General features: G+C 42.2%; 1 long non-coding RNA gene across 1 annotated transcript; it reads right to left on the bottom strand.

Annotated features, from left to right (window-relative positions):
- Window positions 1-743: 743 nt before the first annotated feature.
- LOC144333491 (uncharacterized) lies at window positions 744-2,533 on the bottom strand. Its single transcript, XR_013402176.1, has 2 exons — window positions 2,218-2,533; window positions 744-1,510 (listed from the first exon to the last, which is right to left on the bottom strand). It is a non-coding gene; the product is annotated as an uncharacterized LOC144333491 (long non-coding RNA).
- Window positions 2,534-21,366: the final 18,833 nt, after the last annotated feature.

The raw sequence follows: 21,366 nt of genomic DNA on the forward strand, positions 1-21,366 counted from the left end.
TTATTTATTTTTTCTTTTTTCTAGTTTATATCTCCATGAAAAAATATATTTCCTCTTTTAAGAATCTCAGGTCTTTCTCTTTTCTGGGTTTACTCTCTGTTTTCCTTTTCCTTTTCCTTTTTTTTTGAGACAGGGTTTTGCTGTGTTGCCCAGGCTGGAGTGCAGTGGTGCAATCATAGCTCACTGACACTTCCAACTCTTGGACTGAAGGGATCCTCCTGCCTCAGCCTCCTGAGTAACTGGAACTACTGGCACATGCCACCATGACCAGCTAATTTTTCTTTTTTTTTTTTTTGTAGAGACGGTGTCTCTCTATGTTGCTCAGGCTGGTCTCAAACTCCTGGGTTCAAGTGATGCTCCTGCTTTGGATTCCCAAAGTGCTGTGATTACATGTGTGAGCCACTGGGCTTGGCCTGGGTTTACTCTCTCATTTTGGTGGCACACGTCCTGTAGTAGCTTCCCAAAACAAAGTTACACAAAGTAATTTTTTGGAGACTTTGCAAGTCTCAGTATGTCTTAATTTTCATTTCACACTTGATTGGTAGTTTTCCAGAAGTAGAATTCTAAGTTGAAAAAAAGTTTTACACAGGATGTTTAAGGCATTGTTACTCTATATTCCTAGTGTTTGTTGTTAAAACATTTAATATCATTCAAATTATCTCTCTATCCCTTGTATGATACTATTATTTTCCTCCTAAACCTGGAGCATACTTTCTTTATCTCCTAGTGTTCTTTTTCTTTTCTTTTCTGTTTTTTTTTTTTTTTTTGAGACAGGATCTTGCTCTGTTGTCCAAGCTGGAGTGCAGTGGTGCCATCTTAACTCACTAAACCTCCACCTCCCGGGTTCAAGCCATTCTCCTCCCTCAGCCTCCTGAGGAGCTGGGATTACAGGCTCCTGCCACCACACTGGGGTAATTTTTGTGTTTTTTTTAGTAGAGATGGGGTTTCACTATGTGGGCCAGGCTGATCTTGAACTCCTGACCTCAAATGATCCTCCTACCTCTGCCTCCCAAAGTGCTGGGATTACAGGCATAAGCCACCATGCCCAGTCAGTTTCTGTCTTTTTAAATGGGGTCTTGCTATGTTGCTCACCCTGGTCTCAAACTCCTGGCCTTGAGTGAGGCTTCTGCTTGAGCCTCCCAAAGTGCTGGAATTACAGATGTGAGCCACCATGCCCAGCTGAGTTTATACCTTTAAAACAATCATTTGTTCTCACTGGGTCTGGGTGTGGTGGCCTGGGTTCAAACGATTCTCCTGTCTCAGCCTCCCAAGTAGCAGGGATTACAGGCACCCACCACCACACCCAGCTAATTTTTGTATTTCTAGTAGAGACAGGGTTTCACCATGTTGGCCAGGCTGGTCTCGAACTCCTGACTTCATGATCCACCTGCCTTGGCCTCCCAAAGTGCTGGGATTACAGGCGTGAGCCACCGTTCCTAGGTGGTTGTTTATCTTAATGAAAAATTAGAGGCACAAAAATGTTTTTTTGAGATGGAGTCTAGCTCTGTTGCTCAGACTGGAATGCAGCGGTGCGATCTCGGCTCACTGCAAGCTCCTCCTCCTGGGTTCGTGCAATTCTGCCTCAGTCTGCCAAGTAGCTGGGACTACAAGCGCCTGCCACTATGCCCGGCTAATTTTTTTGTATTTTTAGTAGAGACACGGTTTCATCATGTTAGCCAGGATGGTCTCGATCTCGTGACCTCGTGATCCACCCACCTCAGCCTCGTAAAGTGCTAGGATTACAGGCGTGAGCCACCGCGCCCGGCCAAGAGGCACAAAAATTTACACCAGTCCCAGAACGTTCAAATTCAGTAGATTCTAGCATATCCAGCTGATAATATTATATAGTAATTATTTAAAAATATGAGGCCAGGTGCAGTGCCTCATGCCTGTAATCCTAGCACTTTGGGAGGCTAAGGCAGGAGGATGGCTTGAGCCCAGGAGTTTTAGACCAGCCAGGGCAACATAGTAAGACCTTGTTGCTATAAAAAAATACAAAAAATATGAATTACATTTAAATCAAACATAACAGTAAGTGCAATGAAAAGGGCACAAACATATGTTCCTGCGGATAAGCAATGTAAACTTTATATTTCTATTAAGGGAACATGCAAAAATAAAACCAGTTGTTTTAACAAGGTAGAATTAGGGAGGTTTTATTTTTATTTTTCTTTGTTTCTTTTTTTTTTTTTTTGAAACAGGGTCTTGCTCTGTCACCCAGGCTGGAATGCAGTGGTGCGATCATAGCTCGCCGTAACTTCAAACTCCTAGGCTCAAGGGATTCTTTTGCCTTAGCCTTCTGAGTAGCTGAGACTACAGGTGCATGCCACTACGCCCAGCCTTTTTTTTTTTTTTTTTGTAAAGACAGGGCCTGTCTATGTTGTCCAGGCTGGGCTTGAACTCCTGTCCTGAAGCAATCCTCCCACCCTAACCCCCACCCCCATTGTTTTTCTTTTTTAAAAAAATCCTTTTATGTTATTATAGAAATGTTTCCATAATTAAAAGATAAAAAAAAAAAACAACAAAAAACCTCAAGCCCAAAGCTGGCAAAAATCACAGTGATTGTGCCTACCAGGCCCCTAAGATGAAGATGAAAACTAAACCGTTCAGCCAAACATCTGTTCTGAAAGTTTCAGAACAGCCAGGTCTTTGATGTTGGGTAGACTAAACAACGAGATGTTTGACTGAAGTTTTCATTTTCATCTGAAAGGCTGACATCATGCAACTATAGCCGAGTTCATAACTGATGTCAGTTACCATAAGGTTCAATGAATTGCTAACACGGCCCCAGGCAGCTCTCCTGGCCTTCCTCATTTGTTACTCAAAAATATCGTCTTTGACTTGCTCTTAGCTTTAGGTGTTACCATAATTCTTTTATTAGTCTTCATTATCTAAAGAATAAAGGCTAAACTGCTTAACCCTTCATAATATGGCTCCATCTGACTTCACCAGCCCCATCTCTAATCATTTCCTTCCCTGATAAAGTCTATATTCTCTAGATGCTAGAGGTACAGTCCCTGACCCTCAAAATACTCATAGTTTTATTGTTGTTGGCTAGTGGATACCACTGTTATCATTCATGTAGCTATTATGTGCTAGAGTGCTAGGGCTTTGTATACACTATTGAGTTTAATCCTCACTATAACCTCTTGTGGCATTGTTATTTTCATTTTACCAATGATGAAAGAGAGGCTCAGAGAAGTACAATATCTTGCTCAAAGTCATAACCAGTAAGTAACAGAGCCAAAACTAAGTCTATTGGATTCCAAAGCCTGTGCTCTTAATTACACCACCACAGAGACATGTATACTAATACATTTACTAAGGTATTTGGGTGGCTAAAGTGGACTTATGGAGAGAATGAGAACTATGAAATGACAGGAAACAGGTGGAAATAGGCAAAGGTTTAGTCCAAGAACCATTGGTAGAGTGCCGATATGTGCTGGGCCCTATGGCTAGTCCTAGGGACACAGAGAAGTAAAATATCATTTCTGCCCTGAAGGAGAAATCAGACACCTAAAATTAGGTAGAAAGCACAGGTGTTCTAGAAATGGAGCCAGCAGGAGTAATGGTGACATACATGTCCAGGACATAGCTGGGATACACGGTCTCAGTCCAAAAGTATGGGAAAAGGGGAGAGATTCAGTGAAATCCCAGTTATCAAGTGACTTAGAGAGAGTGCCCCAGGAAGATCTCTGTCTCTCCACAGGAATATTTGAGAGCCGAGGAAAGAGTAGAAATTGTGATCCCATGAGAATCAAGAAAGCACTGAAGGACAAAACAGGCACAACTCCTTAAAACAACAATAACAATTCATTTATTCTGCTAGTTCCTATCCTGTGCCAGCCCTCAGGTGGGCACTAGGGATTCAGAGAAGAGTCAGACACAGTCCCTCCCTGTCGTGGTCATTGAGGTTGACGCATTCTTTCTATAAATACATATGGAGAACTTACTATGTGTGAGGCATTGTTCTAGGCACTGAGGATACGTCAGTGAACAGAACCGAAATTGCCTTCATGAAGCTTAGATTCTGTTAGGAAGAAACAGGTAGATAACGCATAAAGAAAGAACATATATATTATATTAGATGGTGAGAAGAGCCAGAAAAAAAAAAATAAAGCAAGAAAGGAGGATAGGAAGTATCAGTGAGATAGAGAAGTCCAGGAAGACCCCTCTGAATGTTTATATTTAAGCGAAGACCTTGTATTTTCACAAAGAGCAAAGCATTTCATGTACAGAGAAGAATGAGTGCAAAGACCCTGTGGCTGGAGTGTGCTTGGTGTAATTTGGAAACAGCAAGGAGGCTGTTTAACTGGAGCAGAGTAAATATAATAATTTTGAGGCCGGTGCGGTGACTCATGTCTACAATCCCAGCACTTTGGGAGGCCTAGGTGGGTGGATCACCAGAGGTCAAGAGTTTGAGACTAGCCTGGCCAACATGGTGAAACCCCGTCCCTACTAAAAATACAAAAATTACCCAGGCGTGGTAGTTTGCGCCTGTAATCCTAGCTACTTGGGAGGCTGAGGCAGGAGAATCGCCTGAGCCTGGGAGGCGGAGGTTGCAGTGAGCTGAGATCGTGCCATTGCACTCCAGCCTGGGTGACAGAGTGAGACTCCATCTCAAAAAAAAAAAAAGGAATTTTGACTTTTCTTCTGAAACAAATGGGTAGCCATTGGAAGGTTTTGAACCAAGAAGTCTTATGGTCTACTTTATGATATCACATTTTCACTGTGGTTTTTGTGTTGATAATAGACTGAAGGAGGAAAAAAGTGGAAGGAAGTAGGGAGATCAGTTAGGAAGCAATTACAATGGTCCAGGACAGAGATGATGGTGGCCGGGTTCAGGGTGATATCAGTAAAGGTAGTAAGTGGTCTGATTACAGATTACAGATACAGGCATACCTTTTTTTTTTTTTTTTTTTTGAGATGTCTTGCTCTGTTGCCCAGGCTACAGTGCAGTGGCGTGATCTTGGCTCACCACAACCTCCGCCTCCCAGGTTCAAGCAATTCTCCTGCCTCAGCCTCCCGAGTAGCTGGGATGACAGGCATGCACCACCATGCCCGGCTAATTTTTGTATTTTTAGTAGAGATGGGGTTTCACCATGTTGACCAGGCTGGTCTTGAACTCCGGACCTCGTAATCTGCCTGCCTTGGCCTCCCAAAGTGCTGGGATTATAGGCATGAGTCACCACGCCCAGCCACATACCTTGTTTTTATTGTGCTTCACTTTATTGTGCTTTGTAGATATTGTGGGTTTTTTTTTCCCTCAAATTGAAGGTTTGTGGTAACCCTGCATCCAGCGAGTCTATTGGTGTCATTTTTCCAGCAGCATGTGCTCACTTCATGTCTTTGTGTCACATTTTAGTAATTCTCACAATATTTAAAACTTGGTCTTAGCTGGGTGTGGTGGCATGCACCTGTAGTCCCAGCTGCTCAGAGGCTGAAGCTGGGGAATTGCTTGAGTCTAGGAGTTTGAGGCTGCAGTAAGCTGTGATTATGCTGCTGCACCCCAGCCTGGGTGACACAGTGAGACTCTGTCTCTGAAGAAAACCAAACAGCTGAGTGCAGAGGCTCACACTTGTAGTCCCAGCACTTTGGGAGGCCAAGGAGGACGGATTACTTGAGCTCAGGAGTTTGAAACCAGCCTGTGCAACATAGTAAGACCCCATATCAATTTATTAAAAAAAAAGAAAACCAAACATACAAAAAATCTAATACAACTTTGTCCTTATTATTATCTGTTACAGTGATTGGTGATCAGTGATCTTTGATGTTACTATTGAAATTGTTTTGGGAGTGCTACAAGCTGTGCCCATATAAAATGGTGAACATAATCAGTAAATGTTGTATGCATTCTGACTGCTCCACCAACCAGCATTCCCTTGTGTCTGTCTCTCCTCAGGCCTACCTATTCCCTGAGACATGACAATATTGAAATTAGGCCAGTTAGTAACCTCACAATGGTGTCTAAGTGTTCAAGTGAAAGGAAGAGTCGCATGTCTCTCACTTTGTTTTTATTACTTATTTTTAAATTTTCGATATTTATTTATTCATTTATTTATTTATTTTTGAGACAGAGCCTTGCTCTGTCACCCAGGCCGAAGTGCAATGGCACGATCTCATCTCACCGCAACCTCCACCTCTCGGGTTCAAGCAATTCTCTTGCCTCAGCCTTCCAAGTAGCTGGGATTACAGGCACCTGCCATCGCACCCGGCTAGTTTTTTGTATTATTAGTAGAGACGGGGATGTTGGCCAGGTTGGTCTCAGAACTCCTGATCTCAGGTGATCCACCTGCCTCAGCCTCCCAAAGTGCTGGGATTACAGGCACAAGCCACCGCTCCTGGCCATATTTATTTATTTATTTTTTAGAGATGAGGTCTCACTGTGTTGCCCAGGCTGTTCTTAAACTTCTGAGCTCAACTGACCCTCCTGCTTCAGCTTCCCAAAGTGCTGGGACTATAAGCATGAGCCACTGTGCCCAGCCTATTTAATGTTTTGTAGAGATGGGGGGTCTTGCTATTTTGCCCAAGCTGGTCTTGAACTCCTTGCCTCAAGTAATCCTCTTGCCTTGGTCTCCCAAAGCACTGGGATTACAGGAGTGAGCCACTGTGCCTGGCCATTTCTCACTGTCAAAAGCTAGAAATTATTCTTTAGTGAGGAAGATATGTCAAAAGCAGAGATAGGCTGAAAACTAGGCCTCTTGTGCCAGTTTCCTAAATTGTGAATGCAAAGGAAAAGTTCTTGAAGGAAATTAAAAGTGTTGGCTGGGCGCGGTGGCTCACTCTTGTAATCCCAGCACTGTGGGAGGCCAAGGTGGGTGGATCACCTGTGGTTAGGAGTTCAAGACCAGCTTGGCCAACATAGTGAAACCCTGTCTCTACTAAAAATATAAAAAATTAGCTGGGCGTGGTGGCAGGCGCCTGTAATTCCAGCTACTAGGGAGGCTGAGGCAGGAGAATTGCTTGAACCTAGAAGGCGGAGGTTGCAGTGAGCTGAGATCATGCCATTGCACTCCAGCCTGGGCAACAAGAATGAAACTCCATCTCAAAAAAAAAAAAAAAGTGTTGGTGGGCGTGATGCACACGTGTAATCCCAGCTACTTGGGAGACAGGCCAGAGGATCGCTTGAGCCCAGGATTTTGAGACCAGCCTGGGCAACATTTGTTGTTATTTATTTGAGACTCTGTAAATTATTTGAGACTCAAATAAATCAATAAATAAATAACATGCTACTCCAGTGAATATATGAATAATAAGAAAGCAAAACTGCCTTATTGCTGATATGGAGAAAGTAAGAGTGATCTGGATAGAAGATCCAACCAGCTATAACATTCCTTTAAGTTGAAGCCTAATCCAGAGCAATTCTATGAAGGCTAAGGGAGATGAGGAAGCTTCAGGAGACAAGTTTTAAGCTAGAAGAGGTTAGTCCATGAGGGTTAAGAAAAGAAACCATATCCATGACATAAAAGTACAAGGTGAAGCAGCAAGTGCTGATGTAGAAGCTACAGCAAGTTATCCAGAAGATCTGGCTGAGATCGTTGATTTTCTTTTCTTTTTTCTTTTTGTTTTTGCAGTGACATGATCTCTGTTCCCTGCAACCTTAACTTCCCAACAACCTCAAGCGATTGTCCTGCCTCAGCTTCCCAAGTAGCTGGGATTACAGGTGTCCACCACCATGACTGGCTAATTTTTGTATTTTTAGTGGAGACAGGGTTTCACCATGCTGACCAGGTTGGTCTCGGACTCCTGACCTCAAGTGATCCTCCTGCCTTGACCTCCCAAAGTGCTGGGATTACAGGTGTGAGCTACCATGCCCAGCCTCTTTTTTTTTTTTTTTTTAAATAGAGACAGAGTCTCGCTGTGTGGCCTAGGTTGGCAATCATGGCTCACTGCAACCTTGGCCTCCCAGGCTCAAGCCGTCCTCCTGCTTCAACCTTCCAAGTAACTAGTACTACACATGTGCGCCACCATGCTCAGCTAATTAAAAAGAATTTTTGTGAGGAGATGGAGGTCTCACTATGTTGCCCGGGCTGGTTTAGAATGCCCAAGCTCAAGTGATTCTCTCACTTTGGCCTCCCAAAGTTCTGGGATTACAGGTGTGTGCCATTGTGCCTAGCCAGAAAGTGGTTTCTTGAGATGGAATCTACTCCTGATAAACATACTGTGAACATGGTAGAAATGACAACAAAGGATTCAGAATACAACATAAACTTAGTTGATAAAGAAGCAGCAGGGTTTGAGAGGACTGAGTCCAATTTTGGAAGATACTCTCCTATGGGTAAAATGCTATCAAAGAGTACTGCATACTACAGATAAATCTTTCATGAAAGGAAGTGTCAATTCATGTGGCAAATGCTATATGGTCTTATTTTAAGAAATTGTCATAGCTGGCATGGTGGCATACGGCTGTAATCCCAGCTACTTGGGAGTCTGAGGCAGGAGAATCGCTTGAACCCGGGAGGCAGAGTTTGCAGCAAGCCAAGATCGTGCCACTGCACTCCAGCCTGGGCAACAGAGCGAGACTCTGTCACCAAACAAACAAACAAACAAACAAAAAACTGCTGAGCACAGTGGCTCATGCCTGTAATCCTAGCACTTTGGGAGGCCGAGGCAGACGGATTACTTGAGGTCAGGAGTTCAAGACCAGCCTGGCCAACATGGGGAAACCCCATCTCTACTAAAAATACAGAAATTACCTGGGCATGGTGGGGCATGCCTGTAATCTCAGCTACTCAGGAGGCTGAGGCAGGAGAATCGCTTGGACCCAGGAGGTGGAGGTTGCAGTGAGACGAGATCATGCCACTGCACTTTAGGTTGGGCAACAAGAGGGAGACTCCGTCTCAGGGAAAAAAAAAAAGAAAAGAAATTGTCACAGCCACCCCACCCCTTAGCAAATACCGCCGTGATTAGTCAGCAACCATCAACATGGAGCCTCCACCAGCATAAAGATGACTTGCTGAAGGCTCAGATGATTGTTAGCCTTTTTTTTTTTTTTTTTTTTAGGAATAAAGTATTTTGGGGCCAGATACAGTGGCTCACACCTGTAAGCACTTTGAGAGGCCGAGGTGGCAGATCACTTGAGCTCAGGAGTTTGAGACCAGCTTGGGCAACATGGCAAAACACCATCTCAGGCTGGGAGCGGTGGCTCACGCCTGTAATCCCAGCACTTTGGGAGGCTGAGGTGGGCGGATCACTTGAGGTCAGGAGTTTAAGACCAGCCTGGCCAACATGGCAAAACACCGTCTCCACTAAAAATGCAAATATTAGTCAGATGTGGTGGCGTTTGCCTGTAATCCCAGCTACTCAGGAGGCTGAGGCAGGAGAATCGCTTGAACCTGGGAGGTGGAGGTTGCAGTGAGCTAAGATTGTGCCACTGAACTTCAGCCTGGGCGACAGAGTGAGACTCTGTCTCAAAAAAAAAAAAAAAAAAAAAAAACCTCTACAAAAAATATCAAAATTAGCCTAGTGTGGTGGTACACACCTGTGATCCCAGCTACTTGGGAGGCTAAGGTGGGAGGATCACTTGAGTCCAGAAGTTGGAGGCTGCAGTGAGCCAAGATCAAACCACTGTACTCCAGTCTGGGTGACAGAGCTAGACCCTTTCTCAACAACAACAACAGCAACGACAAAAAGAAAGTATTTTAAAATTACGATAAGTACATTTTTTCTTTCCTTTTTTTTTTTTTTGAGATAGAATTTTGCTTTTGTTGCCCAGGCAGGAGTGCAGTGGCATAATCTTGGCTCACTGCAACCACTGCCTCCTGGGTTCAAGCGATTCCCCTGCCTCAGCCTCCCAAGTAGAGGGAATTACAGGTGCCCACCACCACACCTGGCTCATTTTTATATTTTTAGTATGGATGGGGTTTCACCATGTTGACCAGGCTGGTCTCGAACTCCTAACCTCAAGTGATCCACCTGCCTCAGCCTCCCAGAGTGCTGAGATTACAGGTGTGAGCTACTGCGCCCGGCCAGTAAGTACATTTTTAAAGACAGAATGCTGTTGTGTAATTAATAGACTATAGTATAGTATAAACAGAAGTTTTCTATGTACTGGGAAACCAAAAAATTTGTGTGACTCACTTTATTGCAATATTCACTTTATTGTAATATTTGCTTTATTGTGGTGGTCTGGAACTGAACCCACAATATCTTTGAGGATGCCTCTATACCATATTTTAAAGGTAGAGCTTAGTAAGATTTTGCTGACAGGTCAAATTCAGGTGTGAAAGAGTAGAGTCAAAGGTTATATCAAGGTTTAACCATAGGGAAATGAAAGACTGGAATTGTTTACTTTGAAGAATGAGACTGAGGAAGAAACAGGATTTAAGGGAAAGATCTGAGTCTCAGTTTGGACATGTTAAGCTTTATATGCATTTTAAATATTCAGGTGGAGCTGCTAAGTAGGCAATTTGATACATGAGTTGTAGTTCAGGGGAGAGATCCAGGCTAGAGATAAAAATGTGAGATTTATCAGTACGTAGATGATATTTGAAGTCAGAGGACTGAATGAAGCCACCCAGGGAGCGAGTACATACAACAGAAAAGGGCAAGGAATGAGCTTCACGAACTCCAACATTTAGAGGTCAGTATATGGGCAACCAGAAAGGGAGACTGAGGGGGAATTATTCAAATTAGATTAACTGAAAAAAGCCAGGCACAGAAAGACAAATATTGCATGTTCTCACTCATATGTGAGAGCTGTAAACTGTTGATCTCATAGAGGTAGAGAGTGGAATGATAGTTACCAGAGGCTGGGTAGGGGTAGGAGGATGCAGAGAGATTTGTTAACGGGTACAAACATAAGGTTAGAGAGAAGGAATAAGTTCTAGAGTTTGGTAGAGCAGTAGGGTGAATATAGTTAACACCAATGTACTGTATATTTCAAAATAGCTAGAAGAGAAGATTTGAAATGTTATTGACAAAAATAAATGATAAATATTTGAGGTGATGCATATCCTAAATACCCTGATTTGATCATTACCCATGATATGCATGTATCAAAGTATGACATGTACCACACAAACATGTACAATTATTATGTATCAATAAAAAAGTAAAAAAGGTAATTAGCACAAACCTAAAAAACAAAATAGAAAGCAAACAAGGAGAGGGTAGATTCTAGCAGTCAAATGAAGGAGGCACTTCTAGGAAAAGGGAGTAATCAATTCAGTCATGTGCTGCTGAGAATTGACCCTGGGACTTAACATGGAGACCATTTGTGGTCTTGACAAAAGCAATTCCAATAGGATACTGGGTCACAGCCAGATTGGGAAATCTAAATGAGACTTAGAGGAAAGGAAATGGACGCAGTGAGATTAGATAAGACTTTTGAGGACTTTTCAGTAAAGGGGAGCAGGAAATAGGATTGAAATTGGAAGGGTATGTGGAGTCACGGGAGGGTGATTTTTAAAATGGAAGAAATAATAACACGTGTGTGTGTGTGTGTGTGTGTGTGTGTGTGTGTGCGCTTATAGGAATGGCCTAGTACAGGGTTTCTCAATTTGGGACTGACATTTTAGGGAGAATAATTCTCTCTTATGAAGGGCCATCCTCGGCATTGCAAGATGTTTAGAAAGATTCCTAGCATTCTGTCCACTAGAGGCCAGTAGCGCGCCCTTCCTCTCTCCTGGGTTGTCATAAGCACAAGTCTCCAGACGTTGCCAAATGTCTCTTGTGGAAGGGAAATGGCAAAATTATTCCCGATCTAGTTAAAAAAAAAAAAAAAAAGACAAATATAAATAAAAATATTGGTGATGCAGAATATAGAATGGAAGAATTGCTGGGGGAAATTTCTTTGAGTTGATGGAAAGGGATGGAATCTACTGCATAATAAGAATGAGTCTACTAGATCACAGACTGCATCCACATTAACAGAGAAAGCAGGGGTGTGAGCACTGATGTAGCTAGGGGCTAGATGGGGTGGTGGGAACATATGGAAGTTCTCCTCTAGTTGCCTTTGTTTTCTCAGTAAAATAAGCAAAGTAAGCAGCTGGAAAACAAGCACTGAAAAGGAGGTAAATCACCATAGCATTTGCAGGAAAAAAAAAAAATCAAAAGGAGGTGTTTAAGTTTTAGGAGACAGGAGATCTGAAGAAGGTCATCTCAGAGAATGAGACATAAAATGGACTGGAGAAATACCTTGTAATTGCTAAGCAGCTTTACTATTCAGCAGTAAAGACCCATTGAGAGTAGAATAAGACTAATTAATGTTGGTATATATTTTTCTCCAGTCCTACTCCGGGTCTTGGTCCAGGTACTGAGTAAGGACAGAGTTGGATATAAGCAGGACTGCAGATTTGCCAAGAGAGTACCATGAAGTGAAGGGAGCAAGGGAGTTCGGGGGAAATGCAAGGAAGTGATTATAATGATTGACCATGATATTTAAGCAGGGTACAGAAGAACTAAGAACAAGAAGGGGATGGAAGATTGTGAAAAGGAATGTGGTAGGATCATCAGAGGAATATAGGTCCCTGTGGGATTGAAAGATTGTTGGAGTTGATATTAAATAATGTGAGCTGGAAATATAGAAACTCAGAGGGTGGGATCCTTGAAATTGAAATTATGGAGAGACACATTTATTGGTAGGGCCAAGGTCTAGGGTATGAACATGGCAGTGAGTTTCAGGGCAGGGTCACAAAAGCAGATGCACAGAGACATAAGGTATCCAATTCTAGGGGCTGAGGAGTGACAGCAAGACCTTACTGCAGTAACTAACATCAAAGTTCACCAACTTCCACTCTGACTTAGGTGATAGCCAAACTATTTATGGGAACATCATCCCCCTTGCTAGTGACTGATTTAGGGAAGGCCAAGTGGACAAGGGAAAGTATTGTGGGGAGCTTCTGGAAAATATTTCCTTGTTCTATAGGGAGAGGAAGTTCCTCTTCTTCCTCTGGATTTTGTGATGCTTGAAACCTCTGTAGCCATCCTGTTACCAGCCTGAAGATGAAGCTAACAGTGAAGATGGCAGATAAAGGGAAAATACGTGGACCTTTTTTTCTTTTTTTTTTTTTTGAGACGGAGTCTCGCTCTGTCGCCCAGGCTGGAGTGCAGTGGCCGGATCTCAGCTCACAGCAAGCTCCGCCTCCCGGGTTCACGCCATTCTCCTGCCTCAGCCTCCCGAGTAGCTGGGACTACAGGCGCCCGCCACATCGCCCGGCTAGTTTTTTGTATTTTTTAGTAGAGACGGGGTTTCACCGTGTTAGCCAGGATAGTCTCGATCTCCTGACCTCGTGATCCACCCGTCTCGGCCTCCCAAAGTGCTGGGATTACAGGCTTGAGCCACCGCGCCCGGCCCCTTTTTTTCTTTTCTTTTCTTTTTTTTGTTTTTTTTTGAGACTGGGTTGTCCACACTGTGATGGATGCTGTGGCTCCATCACAACTCATTGTAGCCTCAAACTCCAGGGCTCAAGCTATCCTTCCACCTCAGCTGCCTGAGTAGCTGGGACTTGGGGTATGTGCCACCACACTCTGTTAATAATAATAATAAAAATATAGAGAGACCTGGTCTTGCCATGTTGCCCAGGTTGGTGACCTCCTGGCCCCAAGTGATTCTCCTGCCTCGGCCTCCCAAAGTGCTGGGATTACAGGCATGAGCCACCATGCCTGGCAGACAGGGACAGTATTTCATCCTAAAGAAGAGAGCCAAGGGAAGGGTTTTGGCAGGCTAAACAAACAAAGGGTTTGTTTAGGTTTTGAGGATAAGCATTTTCAAAAGGGAAATTCTTTTTCTCTGACTTTTCCTATAAGTAAAATTCCTATTGATTTAAAAAATCTACTCATTAATTCAGTAACTATTTACTAAGCACTTACCATGTGCCAGTGAAAGTTATAGGAACTTAGGATACAGTGATGAACAAAACAGACAAACATTCCTGAAAAGATCCAGGATCTTTTGTCCTATTCAAGCCAGAAAGTACCTTCTCCAAGATGTCTGCCTGAAATCTCTCAATCATACTTGCTATTTCCTTCTGCTTTTATGGCACATTGTACTATGTTAATGACATTTATCATAGTCTGCTTCAAGTTGGAGCCACGCTTCAGATGTTAAATGTCTCCCTCACTACACCAAGGGGTTCTTGAGTTTAGTGTCTGTTATCAAACTGTCTCCCAAGAACAGAATTGGTTTGGAGCAAGTAGCAGTGGATCTTGGTTGAATGAGCAAATTATTCTGTCTACAGCCGGAAGGCATTAGTCCTACATGGTGGAGCTTTTATTGCAGCTGCTGCCAGGCATTCATTTGGAGGAATTGGGAGCCAATCTGTCATGGGCTTAGGTGATCTGGGAGCTGTATAGAAATGACATTCCCAGTGAGTGATTATCACTGATAAGTGATAACAAAGTTCGTTTGTATGACTATGGGCATAATAGGAAATGAAGGTCTGGATAATTCTATTATGAAATTCAAATAGCTGTCCAGTTTAATGAATGTAAATGGCTCTTTGATGAAGAAGTGGAATGATGCTAATGAAAATGGTGACTGCAAGTATGAAAATTTTTTGTTGGTTTAAACTTCTAAGACTGAATAACTTGGTCTTATATTAGTTTGAATATTTCACAAATTATTGAAATTTAGAGGCAAGATCTCTGATTTTCTTAAAAAAAGATTTACTGTAAAAACCCAAAGCAGTTATTTCTGCTGGATGTCAAATGATTGCTGTTTTGTTGCTACACAACCAACAGAGGGAGCCCTTGCTATAGAACCTAATAACTTCCTTACAGAGTTTGTACATTGGTAGAAAGCCAATGGAAGAACAGAAGAAATAAAAAGAATAGAGGAGTTAAGATATTAAACAATTTGGTTTTAAACTGTATTGTGAATCTGGAATCGCTTTTATGAAACTAGGTTTCGGGGATTACAGATATTTCAAAAGAGTGTGTATGTGTATTGGATTTTTAAAAAGCTCTTTATGTACTGCCGTAGTGATCATTTATCTTTAAAGCACACAATTACATTACTCTTCTGCTTAAAACTCTCCAGTGGTGTTTTCATCACTCGTATGACAAATCCAACCTTATGGGGTTGTAAAGATTAAAGCAGATAATATATAGCATTGTCCCTGGCGCATAGCTAAATTCTCAGTAAATTCTTAGCTATTATTTTTCACTACTGTGTCTTTTATTGCACTGATCCTTCAGACTCGATGCTTTCCAAATGGCCCCATTCCTGCTCTGGCTTTAATCTGCTTAACTCCCTTCTTGTCCTAGAGGTTTCAGGACCTCAGAAATCTTGCCTCACTTACAGTGCGGGAGCTCTTTTGGTACATATCATATTTGTAATGATTTGCTCACATGTCTCTCCGACTTGAGAGCAGAAGTCATATCTCGTAAGCTGTTCTGTCTCCTGGGCCTAGTAATAGAGCAACCAACTGTCCACGTTTTCTTGGGATTATTCCAGTTTTTTTTTTTTTTTTTGAGATGGAGTCTTGCTATGTTGCACAGGGCTGGGCTCAAGCAGTCGTTCTGCCTCAGCCTCCCAAGTAGCTGGGATTATGGGCACACACCACCAGACCCCAGGCTATTTTTTGTTTTTTAGTTTTGTTTTCTGGAAAAAAGCACACATATTTATTAATTTTTTTTTTTTTTTTTGTAGAAACGAGGTCTTGCTATGCTGCCCAGGCTTGTCTTGAATTCAGCTCAAGGGATCCACCTGCCTTGACCTCCCAAAGTGCTGGGGTTACAGGCATGAGCCACTGCGCCCAGCTCATGCAAATTTATTAACATGTACATGGGGAGAACCATAGAGCGATTACCCTGACTGTTCCAGTTTTGGCACTGAAAATCCTATATCCCTGGAACCCCTCAGTTTCAGGCAAACCAGGACAACTGGTCACCCTACCATAGATTCTGATACATAATAATAGTTCAATCAATAAATTTGTTTACCTAAGCAAATTATCTTTGATGAGTCAGTTTTGCTTCCTGGGCTTAAGTCTGTCCAACTATAACCAAAAATTTTAAACAAGATAATGTCTAAGGGCTATTTCAACTCTGATATTTTATTTTATTTATTAATTATTATTATTATTATTTCTTAGGGAGATATTCTCACTCTGTCACCCAGGCTGGAGTGCAGAGCTGTGATTATAGCTCACTGCAACTTCAGTCTTCTAGGCTCGAGTGATCCTCCCGCTTCAGCCTCCTGAGTAGCTAGGACTATAGGTGCAGTAACACCACATTTGGCTAATTTTTTTAAAATTTATTTTTTATATTTTGAGACAAAGTCTTGCTCTGTCGCCCAGGTTGGGGTGCAAGTGGCATGATTTCAGCTCACTGCAACCCTGCCTCCTGGGTTTAAGCGATTCTCCTGCCTCAGGCCCCTGAGTAGCTAGGATTATAGGCACCCACCACCACACTATTTTTGGTACAGAAGGAGTTTCACCATGTTGGCCAGGCTAGTCTCAAACTCCTGACCTCAGGTGATCCACCTGCCTTGGCCTTTCAAAGTGCTGGGATTACAAGCATGAGCCACCGCACCCAGCTCCCTCCTTTTTTTTAAAGATAAGATCTCACTCTGTCACCCAGCTGGAGTTCAGTGGCAGGATCACAGCTCACTTCAGCCTTGAACTCCTGGCCTCAAGCTATCCTCCTGCCTTGGCCTCCCAAAGTGCTGGGATTACAGGCATGAACCACCGCACCTGGCCTTTTAATTATTTTTAGAGATGGGGTCTTGCTCCGTTGCCTAGACTGGTCTTGAACTCCTGGGCTCAAGCAATCTTCCTGCCTTGGCCTCCCAAAGTGCTGGATTACAGGTATGAGCCACCACATCCAGCCCAACTCTGATGTTTTATAACTGAATGTCACATTTATTGCCTACCTACACTCATCATTTTACTGTATACTCAGGAAATCTTAAATAGTCACCATTCTAATTTTTTTAAAAAGCACTGCTGAAAATAGTCATGATAAATAAGTAAAAAGTAAGATATAAATCTTATATATGGCATAATCCCAATTTTGTAAATATGTATATTTTTATGTTTAAGAGAAGAAAAGTGAATGCAATTGTGAACTTTTAAATTATGGAGAGTTTTTCCCACTTTCTGCATTTTGAAAACTCTCTACAATGATTGTATGATTTTATAGGCAGCCAGCAAGAGCTACAAAACACTAATCTTTATGCTAATGTGGCAGTGAGTATACTTCATTTATTTATTTATTTTCTTGAGACAGAGTCTCACTTTGTCACCCAGGCTGGAGTGCAGTGGTGGGATCTTGGCTCACTACAACCTATGCCTACCAAGTTCAAGTAATTCTTGTGCCTCAGCCTCCCAAGTAGCTGGGATTACATGCACACACCACCATGCCTGGCTAATTTTTGTATTTGTCTTTTAATTAATTAATTCATTTCTTTATTTTGAGACAGAGTCTCACTATGTTGCCTAGGCTGCAATGCAGTGGCATGATCTAACATCACTGCAACCTCCACCTCCCAGGTTCAAGCGATTCTCCTGCCTTAGCCTCCCAAGTATCTGGGATTACAGGCACGCACCACCACACCAGGCTAATGTTTTTATATTTTTGGTACAGATGAGGTTTCACCATGTTGGCCAGGCTGGTCTTGAACTCCAGACCTCAAGCGATCCACCCGCCTCTGCCTCCCAAAGTGCTGGGATTACAGGCGTTAACCACCACGCCTGGCCTTATTTTATTTTATTTTCTTTTTTTTTGTGATAGAGTCTTGCTCTGTCACCCAGGCTGGAGTGCAGTGGTGCCATCTCAGCTCACTGCAACCTCTACCTCCTAGATTCACCTGCCTCAGCCTCTTGAGTAGACTACAGGCATTCACCACCATGCCTGGCTGATTTTTGTATTTTTAGTAGAGAGGGGTTTTTGCCATGTTGGCCAGGCTGGTCTCGAACTCCTGACCTCAAGTAATCTGTCCGTCTCGGCCTCCTAAAGTGCTGGGATTACAGGTGTGAGCCACCATGCCCGTCCGGCAGTGGTTATACTTTAACAATTATTTTTCAGAAAATTATTATCTTTGCATGAAGTTGTTGACAAGAGCTAAGTAACCTGGCTGGGTGCTGTGGCTCACGCTTGTGATCTCAATGCTTTGGGAGGTCAGAGTAGGAGGATTGCTTAAACCCAGAAGTATGAGACCAGCTTGGGCAAAATAGTGAGACCCTGTCTGAAAAAAAAAAAAAAAAAAGAAAAAAAGAGAGAGAAAGAAAAAATAAGTTAAGTAACTGACTGTATATTTCCTTCAGTACAATGGTATTCAAACTTTAACGTAAGTCTGGAAGGGCCTGAAATTCTGCATTTCCAACAAACTTCCAGATGATGATGGTGCTTCTGGTCTGAGGAACACATTTTGAGTAGGAGGCTTTAGGGTGTATGATTCTAATCCACATTTGACTATTAATGGCAAAAATGTTTTAAACTCCACGCTCTATACAGTGTTAATTATAAAAATTTTAACCATCTCCTTCCTTTGGCAGTGCTTTCCAAACTAACACACCGGGTAAATATAGGCAGCTTCTCTTAACTTTCTGAGAGCTGGTGGAGGACATATGGGAAACTTTGTAAAATCCTTGAGGCATAGTGGTTGGGAATTCCTGCCTTACAGTTAGGTAAATTATAGTTGTCTTTTGTAAACAGGACCTCAAATGCATCAAAACTTCTCAGACCAACCAAAATATCAGGATACTAATGTAGCATTGATAGATGCTATGTTACTCAAAATATTTATTTACACAAATATTGCCTATGACCAACCACATTCATTTCACAACTGACTAATGGGTCACTGCCTTTAAAAACATGGTCTAGACAATGTTGCTCAAAGTCAAGTCTATAGGTATCATTAATTCTAAGTTAAATCAAACAGACTTCTTTTTTTTTTTTTTTTTTTTTTTGGTGGAGACTGAGTTTCTTTCTTGTTGCCCAGGCTGGAGTGCAGTGGTGTGATCTTGGCTCACTGAAACCTCCGCCTCCCGGGTTCAAGCAATTCTCCTGCCTCAGCCTCCTGAGTAGCAGAGATCACAGGCATGTACCATCACGCCTGGCTAATTTTTGGTATATTTAGTAGAGACGAGGTTTCTCCGTGTTGGCCAGGCTGGTCTCGAACTCCTGACCTCAGGTGATCTGCCCACCTTGGCTTCCCAAACTGCTGGGATTATAGACATGGGCTGCTGTGCCTGGCCTCAAACAGATTTTTAAACTTGCAGAATTTTTTAAGTGGAAACTTGTGGATAAATTTTCTAGCAATAAGGTGTTGATTAAAATTCTTTTTGTATTTTTATTTAAAAAAATAGAGACAGGGTCTCACTATGTTGGCCAGGTCAGTCTTGAACTCCTGGGCTCAAGCAGTTCTCCCACCTCAGGCTCCTGAAGTGCTAGGATTACAGGCATGAGCCACCATGTCTGGGCATGGTGTTGATATTTATTGAATATCTATTATATTTCAGTAATTATGATAACTATCTTATATCATTTATCTTATATCATTTATCTTATTTAATCCTCATACCGATGCTGCAAGGTAAGCACTTTTAACTGCATTTTTCTTATTTGGAAATTTAACCTTGGGGAAGATTAAGTAATGTGCCCAATGTTACAGGCTGAGTAAGTGGCAGAGGTGGAATTCAAACTCCGAATGCCTGGCCTTAAATGGCACTGACCCTTCCCTACCTTCACCATCATCACATAGACGTTTTGTAAAAGCTTAGCACCCTCCAATTTGGAATTGATTCAGACAACCTCTGGTTTTCCCAGTTAAATCCTATCACCTCTAAATATCAATTCCAATTTTTTCTTTTATTATTATTATTTCTTCTTTTTTCTCAGCCTTAGAAGGAGAAGATTAAAATTCCAAATTTAGGCCAGGCGCAGTGGCTTACACCTGTTATCCCAGCACTTTGGGAGGCCAAGGCAGGAGGACTGCTTGAGCCCACAAGTTTGAGACCAGCCTGGGCAATATGGCGAAACCTCATCTCTACCAAAAAAAAAAAAAAAAAAAAAAAATTAGCTGAGTGTGGTGACACGCACCTGTAGTCCCAGCTTCTTGGGGCTGAGGCAGGAGGATCACTTGAGCCCAGGAGTTGGGCTGCAGTGAGCCAAGATTGCCCCACTACACTCCAGCCTGGGTGACAGAGCAAGACTCTATCTCAAAAAAGAAAAAAAAATCCAAATTTGTAAGAGAAAAGTAATTTAACTTAACTTGGAACAGGTGTAAACCCCCATCCATTCTGCTATAGTCAAAACAGTGTCATCACCTAGTGCGGTTATGGCCACCAAGACCCTACTGCATGGGTTGTTGCTGGGGGGTGATTTCAAAGAAGGAGGCTAGGACAGGGCAGTCACACAAACATATTTACTATATCCATATTGCTCCTCAGTTGAGAAGGGGGATTTTCTGTCTCCCTCTCCAGGAAGTCCTCACTGTAGCAACATACTAGGAGAAACTAGATGAGAGCAACCTGCTTTGTCTCCCAATCCCCTGACAAATGCCTCCCTTCCCCTTCCCCAAATCTGCAGAAGAGGTAGTCCTGGAAGTTCTCACTGGAGGCAATGGAGAATGCCAAAATGAAAGGAGCATGTGTTTTAGTTTTTGTGACTGAGGACAGTGGCAGACTCTTTCGGTCAATAAAGATCTTAGAAGATCCAACAGTAGCCGATCCCTCTCTGTATTTGAGGAATACTGTTGTCCCTTATTCCCTAGGTCCCAGCAGCTGGCTTTTGCTTCAAGCTCTGAAAAGCTGGCATTATTTATTACATTATTCAAACTTTTCATGCAAGTTGCTATTTTAAACCTTTGAAAAATAAAAAAAGTGCAAAATTTCTTTCTAAAAGTTGTTGAATAAAGAAAAAAGTCTCATTCACCTTCTTAAAAAGTATTCAAAATAGAAAATTGAAGTTCTTTAACACATCTTCCTTTATCTTTTTAATGTAGGCATATACCTCTGATGAGGAGCTACAATGAAAGTTTCAATTATGACAAGAAACTTAAAACTAAATGAATCAAAAGGTTGTAAAAGCATATGGAAATTAAAAATGCTTAAATCCTTTTCAGATAAATCAAAGAGTACTTTCATCTAATTCCTCTGTTTTTTTTTCCCACCCCTGAGGAAGACTGACTTGGTCTTTGATTAAAAGAACACTTTGATTGAAGTGCCTTTTAAAATAATATTTTTAAATTTTGCTTTCTGTTATTTGCAATATTATTAAAAGTTTAAAAATACTGTTCCTCATTAACATGAAAAAAAGATTGAATTTTTTTTTTTAAAGTAGAGACAGGGTCTTGCTATGTTGCCCAGGCTGGTCTCAAACTTCTGGGTTCAAGTGATCCTCCCACTTCAGCCTCCTGGGTACCTGGGACTACAGGTGTGAGCTACTGTGCCTGGCTATTTCATTCCTTTTTTTTTT

This window comes from Macaca mulatta, chromosome 1 (assembly GCF_049350105.2).
Source record: "Macaca mulatta isolate MMU2019108-1 chromosome 1, T2T-MMU8v2.0, whole genome shotgun sequence".
NCBI classification, from domain to species: domain Eukaryota; kingdom Metazoa; phylum Chordata; class Mammalia; order Primates; family Cercopithecidae; genus Macaca; species Macaca mulatta.